The following is a 26,438-nucleotide window of genomic DNA, read 5'->3' as shown; positions in this document are numbered from 1 at the left end:
TTTGTTTCTAGGTATTTTTTTATTTCCTCTTTGATTTTTTCCGTGATCACTTCGTTATTAAGTAGTGTATTGCTTAGCGTCAATGTGTTTGTATTTTTTACAGATCTTTTCCTGTAATTGATATCTAGTCACATGGTGTTGTGGTCGGAAAAGATACTCGATACAATTTCAATTTTCTTAAATTTACCAAGGCTTGATTTGTGACCCAAGATATGATCTATCCTGGAGAATGTTCCATGAGCACTTGAGAAGATAGTGTATTCTTTTGTTTTTGGATGGAGTGTCCTATAAATATCAATTAAGTCCATCTTGTTTAATGTATCATTTAAAGCTTGTGTTTCCTTATTTATTTTCATTTGGTTGATCTGTCCATTGGTGAAAGTGGGGTGTTAAAGTCCCCTACTATGTATGTGTTACTGTCGATTTCCCCTTTTATGGCTGTTAGTATTTGCCTTATGTATTGAGGTGCTCCTATGTTGGGTGCATAAATATTTACAATTGTTATATCTTCTTGGATCGATCCCTTGATCATTATGTAGTGTCCTTCGTTGTCTCTTGTAATAGTCTATTTTAAAGTCTATTTTGTCTGATATGAGAATTGCTACTGCAGCTTTCTTTTGGTTTCCATTTGCATGGAATATCTTTTTCCATCCCCTTACTTTCAGTCTCTATGTGTCTCTAGGTCTGACGTGGGTCTGTTGTAGACAACATATATATGGGTCTTGTTTTTGTATCCATTCAGCCAATCTGTGTCTTTTGGTGGGAGCATTTAGTCCATTTACGTTTAAGGTAATTATCGATATGTGTGTTCGTATTCCCATTTTCTAAATTGTTTTGGGTTCATTATTGTAGGTCTTTTCCTTCTCTTGTGTTTCTTGCCTAGAGAAGTTCCTTTAGCATTTCTTTTAAAGCTGGTTTGGTGGTGCTGACCTCTTTCAGCTTTTGCTTGTGTGTAAAGGTTTTAATTTCTCCATCAAATCTGAATGAGATCCTTGCTGGGTACAGTAATCTTGGTTGCAGGTTTTTATCCTTGATCACTTTCAATATGTCCTGCCAGTCCCTTCTGGCTTGCAGAATTTCTGCTGAGAGATCAGCTGTTAACCTTATGGGGATTCCCTTGTGTGTTATTTGTTGTTTTTCCCTTGCTGCTTTTAATATCCTTTCTTTGTATTTAATATTTTACAGTTTGATTAATATGTGTTTTGGCATATTTCTCCTTGGATTTATCCTGTATGGGACTCTCTGTGTTTCCTGGACTTGATTAACTATTTCCTTTCCCATATTAGGGAAGTTTTCAACTATAATCTCTTCAAATATTTTCTCAGTCCTTTGCTTTTCCTCTTCTTCTTCTGGAACCCCTATAATTCGAATGTTGGTGCATTTAATGTTGTCCCAGAGGTCTGTGAGACTGTCCTCAGTTCTTTTCATTGTCTTTCTTTATTCTGGTCTGCAGTAGTTATTTCCACTATTTTATCTTCCAGGTCACTTATCCGTTCTTCTGCCTCAGTTATTCTGCTATTGATCCCATCTAGAGTATTTTTAATTTCATTTATTATGGTGTTCATCATTGTTTTTTTCATCTTTAGTTTTTCTAGGTCCTTGTTATATGTTTCTTGCATTTTGTCTATTCTATTTCCAAGATTTTGGATCACCTTTACTATCATTAATCTGAATTCTTTTTCAGATAGACTGCCTATTTCCTCTTCATTTGTTAGGTCTGGTGGGTTTTTATCTTGCTCCTTCATCTGCTGTGTGTTTTTCTGTCTTCTCGTTTTGCTTATCTTACTGTGTATGGGGTCTCCTTTTTGCAGGCTGCCAGTTCGTAGTTCCCGTTGTTTTTGGTGTCTGTCCCCAGTGGCTAAGGTTCGTTCAGTGGGTTGTGTAGGCTTCCTGGTGGAGGGGACTAATGCCTGTTTTCTGGTGGATGAGGCTGTATTTCTGGTGGGCAGGTCCACGTCTGGTGGTGTGTTTTGGGGTGTCTGTGGACTTATTATGATTTTAGACAGCCTCTCTGCTAATGGGTGGGGTTGTGTTCCTGTTTTGCTAGTTGTTTGGCATAGGGTGTCCAGCACTGTAGCTTGCTGGTCGTTGAGTGAAGTTGGGTTCTGGCATTGAGATGGAGATCTCTGGGAGATTTTCGCCATTTATTATTATGTGGAGCTGGGAGGTCTCTTGTGGACCAGTGTCCTGAAGTTGGCTCTCCCACCTCAGAGGCACAGCACTGACTCCTGGCTGAAGCACCAAGAGCCTTTTTTCCACACAACGCAGAATAAAAGGGAGAAAAAGTAGAGAGAAAGTATTAGTAGAAGTAGGAAGAAAGAAAGAAAGAAGGGAAGGAGGGAAGGAAGGAAGGAATGAAGGAAGGAAGGAAGAAGAAAAGGAAAGAAGGAAAGAAAGAAGGGAGGGAGGGAGGGAGGACGGAAGGAGGGAAGGAAGGAAAAAGAAAGAAAGAAAGAAGATAAAGTAAAATAAAGTAAGATATAATAAATTTATTAAAATATAAAATAATTATTAAGAAACAAAATTAAAAAAAAAACGGACCAGTAGAACCTTAGTACAAATGGTGGAAGCAAAGCTATACAGACAAACTCTCACACAGAAGCATACACATACACACTCACAAAAAGAGAAAAAGGGGAAAAATCATAAATCTTGCTCTCAAGTTCCACCTCCTTAATTTGGGATGATTCGTTGTTTATTCAGGTATCCCACAGATGCAGGTACATCAAGTTGATTGTGGAGCTTTAATCCGCTGCTCCTGAGGCTGCTGGGAGAGATTTCCCTTTCTCTTCATTGTTCGCACAGCTCCCGGGGCTCAGCTTTGGATTTGGCCCCGCCTCTGCGTGTAGGTCACTGGAGGGCATCTTTTTTTTGCTCAGAGAGGACGGGGTTAAAGGAGCCGCTGATTTGGGGGCTCTGGCTCAGTCAGGCCGGGGGGACAGAGGGGCACGGCGTGCGGGGTGGGCCTGCGGCGGCAGAGGCCACCCAGACGTTGTACCAGCCTGAGGCCCGCCATGCGTTCTCCCGGGGAAGTTGTCCCTGGTTCCTGGGAACCTGGCAGTGGCGGGCTGCACAGGCTCCCCGGAAGAGGGGTGTGGACAGTGACCTGTGCTCACACACAGGCTTCTTGGTGGCGGCAGCAGCAGCCTTAGCGTCTCCCGCCCGTCTCTAGGGTCCGTGCTTTTAGCCACAGCTCGCGCCTGTCTCTGGAGCTCCTTTAAGTAGCGTTCTTAATCCCCTCTCCTCGTGCACCAGGAAACAAAGAGGAAAGAAAAAGTCTCTTGCCTCTTCGGCAGCTCCAAACCTTTTCCCGGACTCCCTCTCGGCTAGCCGTGGTGCACTAACCCCCTGCAGGCTGTGTTCACGCCGCCAACCCCAGTCCTCTCCCGGTGCTCCGACCGAAGCCCGAGTCTCAGCTCGCAGCCCCGCCCGCCCCGGCGGGTGAGCAGACAAGCCTCTCAGGCTGGTGAGTGCCGGTCGGCACGGATCCTCTGTACGGGAATCTCTCTGTTTTGCCCTCCGTACCCGTTGTTGTGCTCTCCTCCACAGCTCCGAAGCTCCCCACTCTGCCACCCACAGTCTCCGCCCACGAAGGGGCTTCCTAGTGTGTGGAAACCTTTCCTCCTTCACAGCTCCCTCCCACTGGTGCAGGTCCCATCCCTATTCTTTTGTCTCTGTTTTTTTATTTTTTTCTTTTGCCCTACCCAGGTACGTGAGGAGTTTCTTGCCTTTTGAGAGGTCTGAGGTCTTCTGCCAGCATTCAGTAGGTGTCCTGTAGGAGTTGTTCCACGTGTAGATGTATTTCTGTTGTATCTGTGGGGAGGAAGGTGATCTCCGCGTCTTACTCTTCCGCCATCTTCCCCTTACCCCGTTTGTTTGGTCTTTAGCTCTTCTAGGTCCTTGTTAAACGTTTCTTGTATTTTCTCCCTTCTATTTCCAAGATTTTGGATCATCTTTACTATCAGTATTCTGAATTCTTTTTCAGGTAGACTGCTTATTTCCCCTTCATTTGTTAGGTCTGGTGGGTTTTCATCTTGCTCCATCATCTGCTGTGTGTTTCTCTGTCTTCTCATTTTGCTTAACTTACTTTGTTTGGGGTCTCCTTTTTGCAGGCTCATATTTCCTGTTGTGTTTGGTGTCTGCCCCCAGTGGCTAAGGTTGGTTTAGTGGGTTGTGTAGGCTTCCTGGTGGAGGGGCCTGGTGCCTGTGTTCTAGTGGATGACGCTGGATTTTGTGTTTCTGGTGGGCAGGACCACATCCAGTGTTGTCTTTTGGGGTGTCTGTGACCTTATTATGATTTTAGGCAGCCTCTGTGCTAATGGATGGGGTTGTGTTCCTGTCTTGCTAGTTGTTTGCCATGAGGTTTCCAGCACTGTAGCTTGATGGTGGTTGAGTGGAGCTGGGTCTCAGCATTGAGCTGGAAATCTCTGGGAGATCTTTCGCCGTTTGATATTACGTGCAGTTGGGAGGTCTCTGGTTGACCTGTGTCCTGAAATTGGCTCTCCCACCTCAGAAGCACAGGTTTGACACCCGGCCTGAGCACCAAGTTCCTGTCAGCCACATGGCTCAGAAGAAAAGGGAGAATAAAAGAAAGAAGGAAAAGAATAAAATAAAATAAAGTTATTAAAATAAAAGAAATTATTAAAAAAATTAAAAGGTAATAAAAAAGGAAAGAAGAGAGTCACCAAACCATAAAACAAATCCACCAATGATAACAAGCGATAAAAATTATACTAAAAAACAAAAAACTGATAGAACCCTAGGACAAATGGTAAAAGGAAAGCTATACAGACAAAATCACTCAAACAAGCATACACATGCAAACTCAAAACAAGCGAAAAAGGAAATATATGTATCTATGTTTTTAAATAAAGGAAGAGAGCAACCAAATCAATAAACAAATCTACCCATGATAATAACCTCTGAATACTAAACTAAGACAACCCCAAAACCAGAAACAAATTAGAAGCATCAAGAAATCCCAAGTCTACAGTTGCTCCCAAATTTCACAGCCTCAATTTTGGGATGATTGGTTGTCTATTCAGGTATTCCACAGATGCAGGTACATCAAGTTGATTGTGGAGCTTTAATCCGCTGCTCCTGAGGCTGCTGGGAGAGATTTCCCTTTCTCTTCTTTGTTCGCACAGCTCCTGGTGTTCAGGTTTGGATTCGGCCCTGCCTCTCTGTGTAGGTCGCCTGAGGGAATCTGTTCTTCACTCAGACAGGACAGGGCTAAATAGCAGCTATTAGGGGGCTCTGGCTCACTCCGGTCGGGTGGAGGGAGGGGTGTGGGGAGAGCCTGCGGTGGCAGAGGACGGCATGACATTGCAACAGCCTGAGGCACGCCATGTGTTCTTCTGGGGAAGTTGTCCCTGGATCCCGGGACCCTGGCAGTGGCGGGCTGCACAGGCTCCCCGGAAGGGGGGTGTGGATAGTGACCTGTGCTCGCACACAGGCTTCTTGGTGGCGGCAGCAGCAGCCTTAGCTTTTCATGCCTGTCTCTGGTGTCTGCGCTCATAGCCGCAACTCGCGCCCATCTCTGGAGCTCATTTAGGCAGTGCTCTGAATCCCCTCTTTGCACACCGTGAAACAACGGCCTCTTGCCTTTTAGGCACTTCCAGGCTTTTTCTGGACTCCCTTCCAGCTAGCTGTGGTGCACTAGCCCCCTTCAGGCTGTGTTCACGCAGCCAAACCCAGTCCTCTCCCTGGGTTCTGACCCCCGAAGCCCGAGCCTCAGCTCCCAGCCGCACCCACCCTGGTGGGTGAGCAGGCATGCCTCTCGGGCTGGTGAGTGCCGGTCGGCCCTGATCCTCTTTGCGGGAATCTCTCCGCTTTGCCCTCCGCACCCCTGTGGCTGCGCTCTCCTCCGCGGCTCCGAAGCTTCCCCCCTCTGCCACCCGCAGTCTCCGCCCGCGAAGGGGCTTCCTAGTGTGTGGAAACCTTTCCTCCTTCACAGCTCCCTCCCCGAGATGCAGGTCCTGTCTCTATTCTTTTGTCTCTGTTTTTTCTTTTTTCTTTTGCCCTAACCAGGTATGTGGGGAGTTTCTTGACTTTTGGGATGTCTGGAGTCTTCTGCCAGCGTTCAGTATGTTTTCTGTAGGAGTTGTTCCACATGTACATGTATTTCTGATGTATTTCTGGGGAAGAAGGTGATCTCCACATCTTACTCCTCCACCATCTTGAAGTTCTCTCTCCTATGCCATTTTAAAAAGATAAATCATAGATGAAGAAGTAATACTTCCAGGATGGAGGGTCTGAATCCATCCTGGTGCAAATGAGTTCTTTTAGATTAGTGCTTTTCTTGCCACAGACTTTGAATTACCCTATTGAGGCTCTATGGGAAATAGTTCAAGTAATCTCTGGATATGAAATTGTTGCTTCACTTTATTATTTATCAATTCAGTGACAATGTGTAGACAAAAGAAAGGAACTCTATCCATATCCAATAAAACCAGGGAAGTGTTGGGATAGATATATAGATCTATTAGCCTAACCGATTCTGCATTTCATCCTTGACATTTATGGGCAGTTTATTCCTCCAGTCTAGGGTAAACCTATATCTGAGTTGATCTGGGCATTTGCCAGTGTACGCTTGTTAACCTGTTATCCTGAGGTTAGCGCCTTCCTTTACTCTAAAAAGTGCTCCAGTTTGAATAATGAGTTACATTCAACCATTCACCAAGATCTGGCAATACAAGCCAATTTTAAACATTAATATTTCCTCCAACATTTATCATTCAAAACTAGATAAAAATACAGCGACAAATCTGACATTTACTTATGCGCTATTCATAAGCACAGTTATTGGTTATACATGTCACCTAAAAAAATGCAGAAAAAGGAAATGAATGCTTAGAATATTAAATATAAGAATACATCAGCTTTACTATGAAAAGTTATTGTGACTATGTTTTATTTTCATATAAAACATATAAAACAAATATTAGGCCACTGGATTTTGATGTTATGAAAAAACAGCCATTAAATGTAAAAAAAAAGTCATCACTGTTAAAAACTTCTACATCAAAAGATCACAAGCTTTTTACAAGAGAGAAAGCATTCCTCAACAAAGTGCTTTATTTTGCTTTGTTTTAATATGTGATATCCATTAAGCTGCACTTTAAAAATACAAAAATGGATAAAAAAAATAATACACAAAAACATTCTTAACATGACAGATAAATATGATTCCCTTTGCTTGGCTCAGTTTTCCCCCAAATCCATCCAAATACATGAATCAGAGATGTTCCCATGGCAAGTCCTTAGAGATGTGAATACAGGGTAAAAACAAATATCTAAAAATAACAGACATGGGCTTCCCTGGTGGCTCAGTAGTTGAAAGTCTGCCTGCCAATGCAGGGGACATGGGTTCATGCTCTGGTCCGGGAGGATCCCACATGCCGCGGAGTGGCTGGGCCCGTGAGCCATAGCCGCTGGGCCTGCGCGTCTGGAGCCTGTGCTTCCGGAGCCTGTGCTCTGCAATGGGAGAGGCCACAGCAGTGAGAGACCCACGTACTGCAAAAATAAATAAATAAAAATAACAGAAAAAAATGTGAAAAATTTTATTAGTTTTAAGATTAGGAACAACCCTCGGGGAGGTAGAGGAAGCATCTCATTGAAATTGTACACCCAGGAGTGTAGGAGTGTACAAGGTCACAATATGTCATTTCTGAATGTGGGAGAAGAGAAGTTGTGAGGACCTTACTTGGCAGATGACAAATGTCCTCTAGGTTTTCCTAGATTAAAGCCTGTCAAACATGAAATTTCTACATAAAGCACTAAAACACATGCAAAAAAATTAAAACAAATTTTGAATGTTCCCTATTGTGATTACCTATTTTTATCATTAATATCAAATTTACCTTTAGGTCTTAGTACATTGTTTAACACTTGGGACAAATTTAAAATAGTTGCTCTGAAATCTTATGTGCTATATACCACAATTGGGTCCATTTGGAGTCAATTTCTAATGACTGCTTTCTTTCCTGAATGCAGTTCTTAAGTTCATGTTCTGTTGGTCATTGTGAATAATGTTTTGAAGACTATGGGATCTGGTCTTTTTTTTTTTCCCCTAAAGATGATTGTTGCCCTTATTTTGTCATAGTAGCCTCTTAACTAGCCAAGACTAAAACTGCATGTCTTTCTCCCTCATGGTGGGTAACAGTGATGACTCTGCTCAGTCTTTTCTTCTACGAGCTATAACTTATTTAGCTTGGATCCCTGGGAGTCTCCCCTGAGCCTGCCTAGCTCAGTATTGATTCAAAGATCAGGTAGAATTTATATTCAGATTTTGAGCCTTACCATCTCTGACATTTCTTTTTTTCTGGGGTTTGCTCCCAATCTCACTATGTGCTGCAGTTTCGGCTCACAAACCTCCCCAACTGTATATGGGTTGGAAAACACACTAGAAGTCCAACATACATTCAAATCTCACCAGGAGCAGTTCTCTCTTTGGAAGTTAAGTACTCTTTAATTTCTGTCCAGTTTTGTGCTGGGATCCCCGAGGTCTTCCATGTGTTTGCAATGTTTTCTAGATTATCTGTTCTTTAGAACCCACTTATATGCGTCTTCAGAGATTCTGCATATTATAACTACCTGAACTGGGAGATATCAGACCAAGGTACCATCTTCAAACAAGAAGCCACAAATTAGCTGCTCTTATCTAATGGAACAGTTGCTCAGGAGTAAACACTTTACACATTTCTTTTTTTAATTAATTTTTATTGGAGTATAGCTGATTTACAATGTTGTGTTAATTTCTACTGTACAGCAAAGTGAATCAGTTATACATACACATATATCCAGTCTTTTTTAGATTCTACTCCCATATAGGTCATTACAGAGTACTGAGCAGAGTTCCCAGTGCTATAGAGTAGGTTCTTATTAGTTACCTGTTTTATATATAGTAATGTGTATAGGTCAATCCCAATCTCCCAATTTATCCGCCCTTTCCTCCTTGGTGACCATTAGTTTATTTTCTACATCTGTGACTCTATTTCTGTTTTGTAAATAGGTTCATTTGTACAATTTTTTTTAGATTCCACATATAAGCAATATCATATGATATTTGTCTTTCTCTGTCTGACTTACTTCACTCAGTATGACAATCTCTAGGTCCATCCATGTCTCTGCAAAAGGCATTATTTCATTTTTTTGTATGGCTGAGTAATATGCCACTGTGTATACACACACACACATACACACATACACACACCACATCTTCTTTCCATTCCTCTGTGATGGACTCTTAGGTTGCGTCCATGTCCTGGCCATTGTAAGTAGTGTTGCTATAAACACTGGGGTGCATGTATCTTTCTGAATTATGGTTTTCTCTGGATATGTGGCCACGAGTGTGATTGATAGGTCTTATGGTAGCCTTATTTTCAGTTTTTAAGGAACTTCTATACTGTTCTACATACTGGCTGTACCAATTTACATTCTCACCAATAGTGTAGGAAGGTTCCCTTTTCTCCATACCCTCTCCAGAATTTTTTTCAATTAATTTTTATTGGAGTATAGTTGATTTACAATATTGTGTTAACTTCTGCTATAGAAGCAAAACCTAAGGTTAGTAGAAGGAAACAAATCATAAAGATCAAAGCAGAAATAAATGAAATAGAGATGAAGAAACAATAGGAAAGATCAATGAAACAAAAAGCTAGTTCTTTGAGAAGATAAACAAAATTGATAAAACTTTAGCCAGACTCATCAAGAATAAAAGGGAGAGGACTCAAATTAATAAAATTAGAAATGAAGAAGGAGAATTTACTACAGACATCATAGAAATACAAAGGATCATAGAAGACTACATTAAGCAACTATATGCCAATAAAATGGACAACCTAGAAGAAATGGACAAATTCTTCGAAAGGTTTAATTTTCCAAGACTGAAACAGGAAGAATCAGAAAATATAAACAGACCTATCACAAGTAATGAAATTGAAAGCATAATTAAAAATCTTCCAACACACAAAAGTCAAGGACCAGATGGCTTCACAGGTGAATTCTATCAAACATTTAGAGAAGAGTTAACACGTATCCTTCTGAAACTCTTCCAAAAAATTGCAGAGGAAAGAGAACTCCCAAGCTCATTCTATGAGGCCACCATCATTCTGATACCAAAACCAGAAAAATGTATCACAAAAAATGAAAATTACAGGCCAATACCACTGATGAAAATAGATGCTAAAATCCTCAACAAAATACTAGCAAACAGAATCCAACAACATATTAAAAGGATCATACACCATGATCAAGTGGGATTTATCCCAGGAATGCAAGGATTCTTCAACATACATAAATCAATTAATGTGATACACCACATTCACAAACTGAAGAATAAAACAATATGACCATCTCAGTAGATGCAGAAGAAGCTTTTGACAAAATTCAACATCCATTTATGATAAAAACTCTCCAGAAAGTGGGCATAGAGGGAACTTACCTCAACATAATAAAGGCCGTATATGACAAACCCACAGCCAACATCATTCTCAATGGTGAAAAAATGAAAGCATTTCCTCTAAGATCAGGAACAAGACAAGGATATCCACTCTCTCTACTTTTATTCTACATAGCTTTGGAAGTCCTATCAGAGAAGTCCAATCAGAGAAGAAAAAGAAATAAAAGCAATACAAAGTGGAAAAGAAGAAGTAAAACTGTCACTGTTTGCAGATGACGTGATATTATACATAGAAAATCCTAAAGATACCACCAGAAAACTACTAGAGCTCATCAATGAATCTGGTAAAGTTGCAGGATGTAAAATTAATACACAGAAATCTCTTGCATTCCTATACACTAACAACGAAAGTTCAGAAAGAGAAATTAAGGAAACAATCCCATTCACCATTCAAACCAAAAGAATAAAATACCTAGGAATAAACCTACCTAAGGAAGTAAAACTCCTGTGTGCATAAAAGTATAAGATGCTGATGAAAGAAATCAAAGATGACACAAACAGATGTAGAGATTTACCATGTTCTTGGATTGGAAGAATCAGTATTTTGAAAATGACTGTTCTACCCAAAGCAACCTACAGATTCAATGTAAGCACTATCAAATTACTAATGGCATTTTTCACAGAACTAGAGCAAAAGAATCTTAAAATTTGTATGGAGACACAAAAGAACCCAAATAGCAAAAGTAATCTTGAGGGAAAAAAACAGCTAGATGAATCAGACTCCCTGACGTCAGACTATACTACAAAGCTACAGTAATCAAGGCAATATGGTACTGGCACAAAAACAGACATATAGCTCAATGGAACAGGATAGAAAGCCCGGAGATAAACTCATGCACCAATGGTCAACTAATCTATGACAAAAGAGGCAAGGATATACAATGGAGAAAAGACAGTCTCTTCAATAAGTGGTGCTGCGAAAACTAGACAGCTACATGTAAAAGAATGAATTAGAACATTTTCTAACACCATACACAAAAATAAACTCAAAATGGATTAAAGACCTAAATGTAAGACCAGACACTATAAAACTCTTAGAGGAAGTCACAGGCAGAACCCTCCCTACATAAATCACAGCAAGATCTTTCTTGATCCCCCTCCTAGAGTAATGAAAATATAAACTTTACACATTTCTGACTGACTCCTTCATTTTCAAAAGCCTTAAAATAGTTGTTTAAAAATATTTTTGTAATTTTTAAAATGCGAAAGTTTTACCTATGGTTGTAATCACTGCCTTCTTTATACAGCCATTATTAGAAGACCTGGTTATATGTATTTTTAGTTAGAAGTATTTTGTGTTTAAATAACTCTAAAATCATCTGCTCTTATGTTGTTAGAAAGCACATTGCAGTTGTTAAGTTCAATCACAATACCATATGAATTACCTAAACTTAAATCCTGAACACTTATCAATATGTGTTTAAAACCAGTGCCTGTATAATCAAAACCTTCTCTCTCTGACTTTTCATAAATGGGATAAGCTTATATTTAACCAAAACAGATGTAATTCTGAAAGGGTACTAGTAGAAGTCCAAAATCCTCAGATGAAGTTTATTTTTCCAAGACTCATTTCATTGTTCACTGGATAAAACACGTCCCCATGTTCCATGATTTCAAATTTATTATGCTTTGAAGAATACTGATAATTCATTTTAAAACAGGCCAGAAAGATTAGGGGAAAGAAACATGAAACATCTCACATTTCCTAATTTCTTTTATTTTACCAGTGTTATTTAAATGAAATTTAATTGGCTCTTTTTTGGTTTTATGTTTCCAGTGTTTTATTGCAAGATTTGACTCCTAATGAGAAAAAAATCATTAAATTTTAAAATGTAATTCATCTTTTTACTTTACAAAGTGTGTTAGAACTTTGAAGAGTTTTGATGGCTCTTCCTGTGCTTTATATTATGTGACATAGTTGCCTTTTCAGGGTGTGTAGAATATAATCAGTTAATCCATTTTCTTCCGTTTGTTTGTTAGTTGAAACTTTAATAAGGATAAGGAAAAGTAAAGCAAAGGAGAGAGAAAAATGAGAGAGGAAGAAGGAGAGAGAGAGTTTGGAAATCATATTTTCTTTTATTTTCATTTTTTCATCTTACTGATGGAAATAAAAGAAATTTCATGTATATATTTGTAGCACTGCTAGTGGTTGTTTTACCTTGGTTTCTCTTCTCCACTGGACTGGGAGCGTCTTGAGGTTAAAGAGGTATCTACACATCCTTGGATCTTTTAATGCCTATCTCAGTGTCTGACATGGCATATGCAATGCTAGTCTTTGCTGAACGAATGAATAAATATTGGGTTTTATTTTCTAAGCTTATATCTATCTTGATACTCATTTGCAGTTAAATTGAACACATTGTTCTTTTAGCCTCAGTGGAAGAGAGGAGAGGGTCATATTTCAGTGAGGAAACAAATAGGAAAAGGAAAGCAGTCAGTAAATCATTATCAGAGGGTATAGACAATTGTACTATTAGCCTTTTATAGATAATCAGATTTCTGCCCACTGAAGCAAAACCATCCTCAACAAGAAACTGTGAATTGATTAAAGCTTTGTTCTGCTCTGGCTGACTTCCAGCATTCTTGTGTTTTATACAGAACACAGACAAATTTTGGATTCTGTAGTACAGGATTACATGATATACAAAGAGGATCAGTACCACAGCCGTCTGCCTCTCTACCAGAAAAGTCTGCAATAATTTGCACCAGATGGTGCTTCAGAAGTCTTTAGTTTATAACATTTTCTAAAGAACATTTCTAAAGAACTCATGACTAAACTCAGGGTAAAACTGAGAAATAAAACTGTAAAATCTGTGGAATAAAGTTGAATAGTTCTCTATTTGTTAAAAAGTATTTGTACTGTTGCTACATATGTATAGGGCGCTCTCCCTTAGTATGGTTGAACAGGATGATGTATAAACAGGATTGGGGGAAAGTTCTGGAAATAAAAATAGACAATGATCTTTGTGAGCATTTTTACTACACTATTGAAATAATTTACAATGTATATGCATTAGTGTGCATATATTTTAAATTAATCAAAAATTGGTTTGCTATATGATAGTGTCTTAAATGTTAGGTTTCTTTCAATTTCCAACTTACATATTATTAAGTAGTTGGGTACTACTGCTGGTGTTACTCAAGATGTGATTCCCACATGGAACATGCCAGGGATGTGAGAAGAGACATTAGTATTCTGATATCAAATATACTTGGATGTGAAGCTTTCAATTACCTGATACGTAAGACTTTCAAAGAGTCATGTACTAAAGACGCAGAAGTAGAGAATGGACTTGAGGACATGGGGAGGGGGAAGGGTAAGCTGGGATGAAGTGAGAGAGTAGCATTGACATATACACACTACCAAATGTAAAATATATAGCTAGTGGGGAGTAGCTGCATCACATGGGGAGAACAGCTCGGTGCTTTGTGACCACCTAAATAGGTGGGGTAGGGAGGGTGGGAGCGAGACGCAAGAGGGAGGGGATATGGGGATATATGTATACCTATAGGTGATTCACTTTGTTATACAGCAGAAGCTAACATAACACTATAAAGCAATTATACTCCAATAAAGATGTTAAAATAAATAAATAAGAATGCACATCATAAATAAATAAATATATAGAAGTATGAGAAGTTTATTCCAGCAGCACTGTGTTAAATAAACTCTGTCAGATACTGTGGATGAAGGCATAAACTGTACATAACAATGTGCCCAGTGGTTATAAAAATGATAAGAAGATTCTACCAGCACAGAGATTGACAAAGAATTTTAACAAGGACTGTATATCCTCAAACCATTGGCAAAATATTTGATCATATCTTCCTTTGATCAATAATTTATAAATATTAAAAACCCAATATAGTAGCTATCAAAAAATTCTTTAGAATAAAAGAGAACATATTTGGAAGACTCAGAGAAAATATAATACCTGTAAATTATTTTACCAGAAAATAAGAAAATTATTTTGCATCCTCAGTGGGAAAAAATATGACATGGCTCATACAACACAGAAATCCAGTTTGATAAAGAAAAAAATAAAACGAATAAAAAGGCCAGAATATGAGGTGATTAGGAAAATGTAAGAAAAAGAAGACTGTGAAAAAAAATCAAATGCTACAGCAGTGTTCAAACTTTATTTGAAGGTTTAAATATAATAAATATAATAAGAAATGCAAAGGAGAAATTCAAGTTTTGTATGGCATTTATAGAAAATGGGCAAAAAATGTAATAATGTGGGATGCAAAAATTTAGAGAACAGGGAATGGAGAGCCAAAAAAATTATTAAGAAAAAACTAAGCAAAATTTTACAGTTTTAGCCCTTACATTTAAGTCTTTAATCCATTTTCAGTTGATTTTTGTGTATGTTGTATGATAGAGGCCCAGTTTCATTCTTTTGCATGTGAATATCCAGTTCTCCCACATTTCTCCAGGGCAGACATACAAATGACCAACAGGTATAGGAAAAGATGCTTGACATTGCTAATCATGAGGGAATGCAAATCTAAATCACAGTGAGATATCACCTCACACCTGTTAGGATGGTAATTGTCTAAAAACCAAAAAGATAACAAGTGTGGCAGCATACGGAGAAGTTGGAACAGTTGTACAATGTTGATGGGAATGTAAAATGGTGCACCACTATGGATAACACTATGGAAGATCCTCAAAAACTAAAAATAGAACCACCATATAATCTGGCAACCTTACTCCTGGATATATATCCAAAAGAATTAAAATATGGATCTCCAAGAAGTATCTGTTCTCCCCTGTTCACTGTAGCATTATTCGCAATAACCTATATGTGGAAACACTCCAAATATCTATCAACAGATGAATCGATTAAGAAAATGTGGTGTATACATACAACGGAATATTATTCAACCTTAAAAAAAAAAAGAAGGAAATTCTACCATTTGCAACCATATGGATGTTCCTTGAAGACATTATGCTAAGCAAAATAAGTCAGGCACAGAACACTTACTGCATGATTCCATCCATATGAGAAATCTAAAAGAGTTAAACGTATCAAAAAGTAGAATGATGGTGTCCAGAGGCTGGGAGGAGGGGGAAATGGGGATTTGATGTTCAGTACATTATACAAGGTGAATTATTTCTAGATATCTGCTGCAAAGCATAGATCCTATAGTTAATACAGTGCTGTGCATCTAAAAATTTAAGAGGCTAGATCTCATGTTAAGTGTTTTTAACACACATATACACACAAAACAAAGGGACACAAGAAAACTTTTGGAAGTGATATGTTTATTACCTTGATTGTGGTGATGGTATCATGGGTGTGTATATATGTCCAAACTGTATAATATATGTGGAGTTTTTTTGTATATCAATTATACCTCAATAAAACCAAAAAAGTAAAAAATAAAGGCACCCCATAACCCTTAGCAAACATCATACTTAATGGTGAAATATTGAATACTTTCCCTTTGCTGTAGTGAAAAGATAAGAATGCTCACCTTTAGTACCTTTATTTAATATTTTATCAAAAACCCTACTGAGTTCAGTAAGTCAAGAAAAAGAAATGATAGTGTATGTATTGGAAAATAATTATTAAACACAAAAATATAGTATTATACATTATAATATACATTATACAGAGTGAAGCAGAATATACTGATAAAGTATTAGAATAAGAGACTTTTTAGCACGTTGCTGGTTACAAAACAAACATGACAGCTATTTTTGTTTCATGTCCAATTCCCATGTTTCTCTGCCTTCCTCTTTCTAGAAGGGAATAGCATTTCCCAGATTTCCTTGCTTTCCACTTCCAAATAGCTTTAGTCTACACAGGTATATAAGAAGACTGCAAGGCAGGAAGGAAAGGAAAAGGCAGGATATCCCCACTCACCTGCTTTAAACAGCATCAACAAAAGCAGTTACATTCCTTAACACCACCGCCGTTGGTCCATCAACTGCTGAACAACGCTGAGCTCCATAATCTCAGGTCTTGAAAGACAGACTCACTATAGTTCCTGCTTCTGTGTGATGGACCTGCTCCTGAGCTCATCTTTTCCTTTTATCTTTATAGTCATAGAGGTGTGAGGGAATTCCTGCTACTGCTTGTTTTTGATTTCCTTGTTTCTGGGTTATTTCTATGTTCTTCCATTACACAGGTAAATAGCTTCTTATATTAAATTACCTCTGCTTGAAATACATGTGATGCTTTCCATTTTCTGACTAGATTCTGACTGATATAGTTTCTAGTATCAAGACTCTCAATATGAGATCGAAGTGTTCTGTTTTTTGAGTATTAATAACTTTAATAATATATTTTCTAGTGCAAATGGGATACTGGTAATGTGTGATTTTATGAAATTATGATCTATAAATGCTTGGGTGAAGTGTTGGTTGCCTGCAAGGCTTAGGAGGCCAAGTAGTTGTTCTACTTGACAGTAGAGATATCATAATGACTACGAAGTCTGAGAAGTAAGATGACTACTTATGAAAGTGCTGGAGTGTACAGAAAAGGCACTGGATTTATAATGCTTACATTAAGGCAGTGTCAGCGGAAACCCCAGGCCTTCTGCATAACCTTAAAACAATCACTTTATTTTTTTTCTTGTTCAAGGTTCAGCAACTTATTTTCTATAAAGGGTCAGATAGTAAAAATTTCAGGACTTGTGGGACAGTCTATGTTACATAATCTTTTTCCTATTAACCCTGTAAACCATTCTCAGCATGGGCTCTGGGCTATACTTTTCAGTTTTCAGATTCCTGTTTTAGTAACCTCAGAGAATACGTGGTTTAGGATTATATCAGAAAATAAATATGCGTATTTCACAATCAAAACTCAAGTCATTTTTTGTTTAATTTAGGACATTATTTGGAATGAGTGAGATTCTGATCTTTTTTATTGGATTGTTTTAGATAAGCTCTGATGAAACTTGAACCTCTAAATATTTCTAAGCTCCCTTTGCAGGCAGAAATAGCCTCTCTTCTCCTGTCTAAATAGATTAGTCTGGGACTTCCCTGGTGGTCCACTGGTTAAGAATCCATGCTCCCGGTGCAGGGGGCCTGGGTTTAATCCCTGGTCAGGGAACTAGATCCCACGTGCTGCAACTAAAGATCATGCATGTTGCAACTAAGACCCGGCACAGCCAAATAAATAAATATTTAAAATAATAAATAAATAGATTAGTCCTTCCATTCTTAAAGCTCCTGTGAGGCTTGCTTCACAAGGGGCATCCTATTCTTTTAATAATTCACCCAAATGCCCTTCATTACTCTCAAGTCCATAAGTAGGTAAATATCAATATGCCCAAGGAGGAAACCTACAAGAATCACCTCTATAAACAGATAGCTTACAAACCAAAGAATTGCAATATATTGCTAATTTATATCAGCTGGAACATAGGGAGTATGTCTGGGATTGGATTTTAAGAATGTTACACCAGAGAGAATAAATTTATTAACATGGGTGTATTTAATCAAGATTCTTTTTTTTTTAACATCTTTCTTGGAGTATAATTGCTTTACAATGGTGTGTTAGTTTCTGCTTCACAACAAAATGAATCAGTTATATATATACATATGTTCCCATATCTCTTCCCGCTTGCCTCTCCCTCCCTCCCACCCTCCCTATCCCACCCCTCCAGGCGGTCACAAAGCACCAAGCTTATCTCCCTCTGGTATGCGGCTGCTTCCCACTAGCTATCTACCTTACCTTTGGAAGTGTATATATGTCCATGCCACTCCCTCACTTTGTCACAGCTTACCCTTCCCCCTCCCCATATCCTCAAGTCCATTCTCTAGTAGGTCTGTGTCTTTATTCCCGTCTTACCCCTAGGTTCTTCATGACATTTTTTTCCCTTAAATTCCATATATATGTGTTAGCATACAGTATTTGTTTTTCTCTTTCTGACTTACTTCACTCTGTATGACAGACTCTAGGTCCATCCACCTCACAACAAATAACTCAGTTTCGTTTCTTTTTATGACTAATATTCCATTGTATATACGTGCCACATCTTCTTTATCCATTCATCCGATGATGGGCACTTAGGTTGTTTCCATCTCTGGGCTATTGTAAATAGAGCTGCAATGAACATTTTGGTACATGACTCTTTTTGAATTTTGGTTTTCTCAGAGTATATGCCCAGTAGTCGGATTGCTGGGTCATATGGTAGTTCTATTTGTAGTTTTTTAAGGAACCTCCATACTGTTCTCCATCGTGGCTGAACCAATTCACATTCCCACCAGCAGTGCAAGAGTATTTCCTTTTCTCCACACCCTCTCCAGCATTTATTGTTTCTAGATTTTTTGATGATGGCCATTCTGACTGGTGTGAGATGATATCTCATTGTAGTTTTGATTTGCATTTCTCTAATGATTAATGATGTTGAGCATTCTTTCATGTGTTAGTTGGCAGTCTGTATATCTTCTTTGGAGAAATGTCTATTTAGGTCTTCTGCCAATTTTTGGATTGGGTTGTTTGTTTTTTTGTTATTGAGCTGCATGAGCTGCTTGTAAACCTTGGAAATTAATCCTTTGTCAGTTGCTTCATTTGCAATTATTTTCTTCCATTCTGAGGGTTGTCATTTGGTCTTGTTTATGGTTTCCTTTGCTGTGCAAAAGCTTTGAACTTTCATTAGGTTCCATTTGTTTATTTTTGTTTTTCTTTCCATTTCTCTAGGAGGTGGGTCAAAAAGGATCTTGCTGTGATTTACGTTATAGAGTGTTCTATGTTTTCCTCTAAGAGTTTGATAGTTTCTGGCCTTACATTTAGGTCTTTAATCCATTTTAAACTTATTTTTGTGTATGCTGTTAGGGAGTGATCTAATCTCATACATTTACATGTATCTGTCCAGTTTTCCCAGCACCACTTATTGAAGAGGCTGTCCTTTCTCCACTGTACATTCCTGCCTCCTTTATCAAAGATAAGCTGTCCATATGTGCGTGGGTTTATCTCTGGGCTTTCTATCCTGTTCCATTGATCTATATTTCTGTTTTTGTGCCAGTACCATACTGTCTTGATTACTGTTATTTTGTAGTATTGTCTGAAGTCAGGGAGCCTGATTCCTCCAGCTCCGTTTTTCGTTCTCAAGATTGCTTGGCTATTCGGAGTCTTTGTGTTCCCATACAAATTGTGAATTTTTTTGTTCTAGTTCTGTGAAAAATGCCAGTGGTAATTTGATAGCGATTGCATTGAATCTGTAGATTGCTTTGGGTAGTAGAGTCATTTTCACAATCTTCCAATCCAAGAACAGGGTATATCTCTCCATCTATTTGGATCATCTTTAATTTCTTTCATCAGTGTCTTATAATTTTCTGCATACAGGTCTTTTGTCTCCTTAGGTAGGTTTATTCCTAGATATTTTATTGTTTTTGTTGCAATGGTAAATGGGAATGTTTTCTTGATTTCACTTTCAGATTTTTCATCATTAGTGTATAGGAATGCCAGAGATTTCTGTGCCTTAATTTTGTATCCTGCTACTTTACCAAATTCATTGATTAGCTCTAGTAGTTTTCTGGTAGCATCTTTAGGATTCTCTATGTATAGTATCATGTCATCTGCAAACAGTGACAGCTTAACTTCTTTGCTGATTTGGATTCCTTTTATTTCCTTTTCTTCTGATTGCTGTGGCTAAAACTTCCCAAACTATGTTGAATAAGAGTGGTGAGAGTGGGCAACCTTGTCTTGTTCCTGATCTTAGTGGAAATGCTTTCAGTTTTTCACCATTGAAGACGATGTTGGCTGTGGGCTTGACATATATGGCCTTTATTATGTTGAGGAAAGTTCTGTCTATGCCTACTTTCTGCAGGTTTTTATCATAAATGGGTGTTGAATTTTGTCAAAAGCTTTCTCTGCATCTATTGAGATGATCATATGGTTTTTCTCCTTCAATTTGTTAATATGGTTTATCACATTGATAGATTTCCGTATATTGAAGAATCCTTGCATTCCTGGAATAAACCCCATTTCATCATGGAGTATGATACTTTTAATGTGCTGTTGGAATCTGTTTGCTAGTATTTTGTTGAAGATTTTTGCATCTATGTTCATCAGTGATATTGGCCTGTAGTCTTCTTTCTTTGTGACATCCTTGTCTGGTTTTGGTATCAAGGTGATGGTGGCCTCCTAGAATGAGTTTGGGAGTGTTCCTCCCTCTGCTATATTTTGGAGGAGTTTGAGAAGGATAGTTGTTAGCTCTTCTCTAAATGTTTGATAGAATTCGCCTGTGAAGCCATCTGGTCCTGGGCTTTTGTTTGTTGGAAGATTTTTAATCGCAGTTTCAATTTCAGTGCTTGTGATCGGTCTGTTCATATTTTCTATTTCTTCCTGATTCAGTCTTGGCAGGTTGTGCATTTCTAAGACTTTGTCCATTTCTTCCAGGTTGTCCATTTTATTGGCATAGAGTTGCTTGTAGTTATCTCTCATGATCTTTTGTATTTCTGCAGTGTCAGTTGTTACTTCTCCTTTTTCGTTTCTAATTCTATTGATTTGAGTCTTCTCCCTTTTTTTTCTTGATGAATCTGGCTAATGGTTTATCTATTTTGTTTATCTTCTCAAAGAACCAGCTTTTAGTTTTATTGATCTTTGGTATTGTTTCCTTCATTTTTTTTTCATTTATTTCTTACTGATTTTTATGATTCCTTTCCTTCTGCTAACTTTGGGGTTTTTTTGTTCTTCTTTCTCTAATTGCTTTAGGTGCAAGGTTAGGTTGTTTATTCGAGATGTTTCCTGTTTCTTAAGGTAGGATTGTATTGTTATAAACTCCCCTCTTAGAACTGCTTTTGATGCATCCCATAGGTTTTGGGTCATCGTGTCTCCATTGTAATTTGTTTTTAGGTATTTTTTGATTTCCTCTTTGATTACTTCAGTGATCACTTCGTTATTAATTAGTGTATTGTTTAGCCTCCATGTGTTTGTATTTTTTACAGATCTTTTCCTGTAATTGATATCTAGTCTCATGGCGTTGTGGTAGGAAAAGATACTCGATACAATTTCAATTTTCTTAAATTTACCAAGGCTTGATTTGTGACCCGAGATATGATCTATCCTGGAGAATGTTCCATGAGCACTTGAGAAAAATGTGTATTCTGTTGTTTTGGGGTGGAGTGTCCTATAAATATCAATTAAGTCCATTTTGTTTAATGTATCATTTAAAGCTTGTGTTTCTTTATTTTCATTTTGGATGATCTGTCCATTGGTGAAAGTGGGGTTTGAAAGTCCCCTACTATGAATGTGTTACTGTCCATTTCCCCTTTTATGACTGTTAGTATTTGCCTTATGTATTGAGGTGCTCCTATGTTCAATGCATAAATATTTACAATTGTTATATCTTCTTCTTGGATTGATCCCTTGATCATTATGTAATGTCCTTCTTTGTCTCTTCTAATAGTCTTTATTTTAAAGTCTATTTTGTCTGATATGAGAATTGCTACTCCAGCTTTCTTTTTTTTCCATTTGCGTGAAAAATCTTTTTCCATCCCCTTACTTTCAGTCTGTATGTGTCCCTAGGTCTGCAGTGGGGTCTCTTGTAGACAGCATATATATGAGTCTTGTTTTTGTATCCATTCAGCCTGTCTGTGTCTTTTGGTGGGAGCATTTAGTCCATTTACGTTTAAGGTAATTATCGATATGTATGTTCCTATTACCATTTTCTAAATTGTTTTGGGTTCGTTATTATAGGTCTTTTCCTTCTCTTGTGTTTCTTGGCTAGAGAAGTTCCTTTAGCAGTTGTTGTAGAGCTGGTTTGGTGGTGCTGAACTGTCTCAGCTTTTACTTGTCTGTAAAGGTTTTAATTTCTCCATCAAATCTGAATGAGATCCTTGCTGGATAGAGTAATCTTGGTTGCAGGTTTTTATCCTTCATCACTTTCAGTATGTCCTGCCAGTCCCTTCTGGTTTGCAGAGTTTCTGCTGAGAGATCAGCTGTTAACCTTATAGGGATTCCCTTGTGTGTTATTTGTTGTTTTCCCCTTGCTGCTTTTAATGTTTTCTTTGCATTTAATTTTTGACAGTTTGATTAGTATGTGTCTTGGCGTATTTCTCCTTGGATTTATCCTGTATGGGACTCTCTGTGCTTCCTAGACTTGATTAACTATTTCCTTTTCCATATTAGGGAAGTTTTCAACTGTAATCTCTTCAAATATTTTCTCAGTCCCTTTCTTTTCCTCTTCTTCTTCTGGAACCCCTATAATTTGAATGTTGGTGTGTTTCATGTTGTCCCAGAGGTCTCTGAGAGTGTCCTCAGTTCTTTTCATTCTTTTTTCTTTATTCTGCTCTGCACATAGTTATTTCCACTATTTTATCTTCCAGGTCACTTATCCGTTCTTCTGTCTCAGTTATTCTGCTATTGATCCCATCTAGGGTATTTTTCATTTCATTTATTGTGTTGTTCATTATTGTTTGTTTCATCTTTAGTTCTTCTAGGTCCTTGTTAAATGTTTCTTTCATTTTCTCTACTCTATTTCCAAGATTTTGGATCATCTTTACTATCATTATTCTGAATTCTTTTTCAGGTAGACTGCCTATTTGCTCTTCATTTGTTAGGTCTGGTGGGTTTTTATCTTGCTCCTTCATCTGCTGTGTGTTTTTCTGTCTTCTCATTTTGCTTAACTTACTGTGTTTGGGGTCTCCTTTTTGCAGGCTGCAGGTTTGTAGTTCCCATTGTTTTTGGTGTCTGTCCCCAGTGGCTAAGGTTGGTTCAGTGGGTTGTGTAGGCTTCCTGGTGGAGGGGTCTAGTGCCTGTGTTCTGGTGGATGAGGCTGGATCTTGTCTCTCTTGTGGACAGGTCCACGTCTGGTGGTGTGTTTTGGGGTGTCTGTGGCCTTATTATGATTTTAGGCAGCCTCTCTGCTAATGGGTGGGGTTGTGTTCCTGTGTTGCTAGTTGTTTGGCATAGGGTGTCCAGCAGTGTAACTTGCTTGTCATTGAGTGTAGCTGGGTGCTGGTGTTGAGTTGGAGATCTCTGGGAGACTTTTGCCGTTTGATATTATACGGAGCTGGGAGGTCTGTTGTTGACCAGTGTCCTGAATTTGGCTCTCCCACCTCAGAGGTACAGCAATGACTCCTGGCTGTAGCACCAAGAGCCTTTCATCCACACGGCTCAGAATAAAAGGGAGAAAAAGTAGAGAGAAAGAATTAGTAGAAGTAGGAAGAAAGAAAAGAAAGAAAGAAAGATAGGAAGAAAGATGGGAGGGAGGGATGTAGGGAGGAAGGAAGGAGAAAAAGAAAGAAGATACAGTAAAATAAAGTAAAGATAAAATATTAAGAAGGAAAAAAAACAAAAAAAAAAACGGATGGATAAAACCCTGGGATAAATGGTGGAAGCGAAGCTATACAGACAAAATCTCACACAGAAGCTTACCCACACACAAAAAGAGGAAAAGGGGAAAAAATATATCTTGCACTCAAAGTCCACCTCCTCAATTTGGGATGATTGGTTGTCTATTCAGGTATTCCACAGATGCAGGTACATCAAGTTGATTGTGGAGCTTTAATCCACTGCTCCTGAGGCTGCTGGGAGAGATTTCCCTTTCTCTTCTTTGTTCGCACAGCTCCCGGAGTTCAGCTTTGGATTTGGCCCCGCCTCTGCGTGTAGGTCCCCGGAGGGTGTCTGTTCTTCCCTCAGACAGGACGGGGTTGAAGGAGCCACTGATTCGGGGGCTCTGGCTCACTCAGGCCGGGGGGGTGGGGAGGGGCACGGAGTGCGGGGCGAGCCCGTGTCAGCAGAGGCCTGCGTGACGTTGCACCAGCCTGAGGCGCGCCGTGCGTTCTCCCAGGGGAGTTGTCCCTGGATCACGGGACCCTGGCAGTGGTGGGCTGCACAGGCTCCCCGGAAGGGGGGTGTGGACAGCGACCTGTGCTCGCACACAGGCTTCTTGGTGGCGGCAGCAGCAGCCTTAGCGTCTCATGCCCGTCTCTGGGGTCTGCGCTTTTAGCTGTGGCTCGCGCCCGTCTCTGGAGCTCCTTTAAGCAGCGCTTTGACGAGCACCAGGAAACAGAGGTAAGAAAAAGTCTCTTGCCTCTTAGGCGGGTCCAGACTTTTCCCCGGACTCCCTCCCGGCTAGCCGTGGCGCACTAACCCCCTGCAGGCCTTGTTCACGCCGCCAACCCCAGTCCTCTCCCTGCGCTAGGACCGAAGCCCGAGCCTCAGCTCCCAGCCCCGCCCGCTCCAGTGGGGGAGCAGACAAGGTTCTTGGGCTGGTGAGTGCTGGTTGGCACCGATCCTCTGTGCGGGCATCTCTCCGCTTTGCCCTCTGTACCCCTGTTGCTGTGCTCTCCTCTGCGGCTTCGAAGCTCCCCCCCTCTGCCACCCGCAGTCTCCGCCCGCGAAGGGGCTTCCTAGTGTGTGGAACCCTTTCCTCCTTCACAGCTCCCTCCCACTGGTGCAGGTCCCGTCCCTATCCTTTTGTCTCTGTTGTTTCTTTTTTCTTTTGCCTTTCCCAGGTACGTGGGGGGTTTCTTGCCTTTTGGGAGGTCTGAGGTCTTCTGCCAGCGTTCAGTAGGTGTTCTGTACGAGTTGTTCCAGGAGTCGATGTATTTCTGGTGTATCTGTGGGGAGGAAGGGGATCTCCGTGTCTTAGTCTTCTGCCATCTTCCCGGAAGTCCCCAAGATTCTTGATTTAATGTGTTACTGCAAACAGCTGTAAGTGACCCAGCAGGTTATTAGTTTGATTGACCGAATCATGGTTTTAATGATGACATCAATTCAGTAAAATTTCAATGACAGAATTTCCCTGGCATAATTTGTAGGAAGCAATCAAGACAGAGATGCAAGTAGTGGACTGAGGTTATTTAGTATGTAGAAATAGAACACCGTTTCCTCGACTCTAACCACCAGGAGGACCCAGTGGACACTCCACTCTCTAAACATTACAAAATTAATAACAAGAGAGACGGCATCCCTAAAATCTCCATGATGGCTGTCTCTTAGGCTAGGACTGATAGTGCTAAATGCTGCCTTTAAAATGAACTTCCTGAATTCAAAAGAGATGATGGAATTCTGGAGCAAGGAGTCCAGGTAAGAGTAAGTAGCCATGAGAAACAATGAGGTCACCAACACTGTGATAGGCATCATGGATAAGGTGGAGATAAGAGTATTTTGACGTAAAGGAATCTATGAGAGTGGTTTATGATTTACGGTGAGCCAAGGAATGAAACAGATGGTCAGTTTAGTAAAGTGCTACTTCATCTACAGGTGTCTGTGGTTTTATTGCCCTTTGCAGTACTGAGCTTCCCAAATATTGTGTTTTTTACAAGTTGACGTTTTGTGGAAACCCTACATGGAGAAAGTCTATCAGCACCATTTTTCGAGCAGCAATTGCTCACCTCATGTCTCTGTGTCACATTTTTGCAGTTCTCAAAATATTTCAAACTTTTCGTTATTAATTATTATGTTTGTTATGGTGACCGGGTGACCTTTGATGTGACTACCATATTGTCATTGCTTTGGGGAAACATGAACTGCACCCTCATAAGATGGCTGTGAACTTAACTGATAAATATTGTGTGTATTCTGACTGCTCCACCAACCAGCCATTTCCCTCTCTCTCCCATCTCTCTCCCTCTCCTCAAGCCTCTCTATTCCCTGAGACACAGCAATATTGAAATTAGGCCAATTAATAGCCCTACAATGGTCTCTAAGTGTTCAAATGAAAGGAAGGGTTGTACAGCTCTCACTTTAAGTAAAAAGATAGAAATAAATTAGCTTAGTGAGGAGGGCATGTACAAAGCTGAGATAGATAGGGCAAAAACTAGGCTTCCTGTGCCAAACTGCCAAGTAAATGCAAAGGAAAAGTTCTTGAAGGAAATTAAAAGTGCTCGTCTGGTGAATACATGATAATAAGAAAGTTTCAGTGGTCTGATTAGGAGATCAAACCAGCTACAACATTCTCTTATGCCAAAGCCTAACCCAGAGCAAGGTCCTAACTCTCTTCAATCCTATGAAAGCTGAGAGAGGTAAAGAAGCTGCAGAGAAAAGTTTGAAGTTAGCTGAGGTTGATT

At 39.4% G+C, this 26,438-nt stretch overlaps 1 long non-coding RNA gene across 3 annotated transcripts in view; it reads right to left on the bottom strand.

Moving 5' to 3' along the window:
- Nucleotides 1-26,438, bottom strand: part of LOC141275987 (uncharacterized) — a 219,597-nt gene continuing 193,159 nt past the window's right edge. For all 3 annotated transcript variants that reach the window (XR_012324711.1, XR_012324713.1, XR_012324712.1), the window contains one exon: nucleotides 1-25,078. This is a non-coding gene — a long non-coding RNA (uncharacterized lncRNA). The remainder of the gene's footprint in view (nucleotides 25,079-26,438) is intronic.

This window comes from Tursiops truncatus, chromosome 12 (genome assembly GCF_011762595.2).
Source record: "Tursiops truncatus isolate mTurTru1 chromosome 12, mTurTru1.mat.Y, whole genome shotgun sequence".
NCBI lineage: Eukaryota > Metazoa > Chordata > Mammalia > Artiodactyla > Delphinidae > Tursiops > Tursiops truncatus.
Note: the sequence above shows the minus strand (reverse complement) of the source record. Positions and strands in the feature narration are given on the sequence as shown.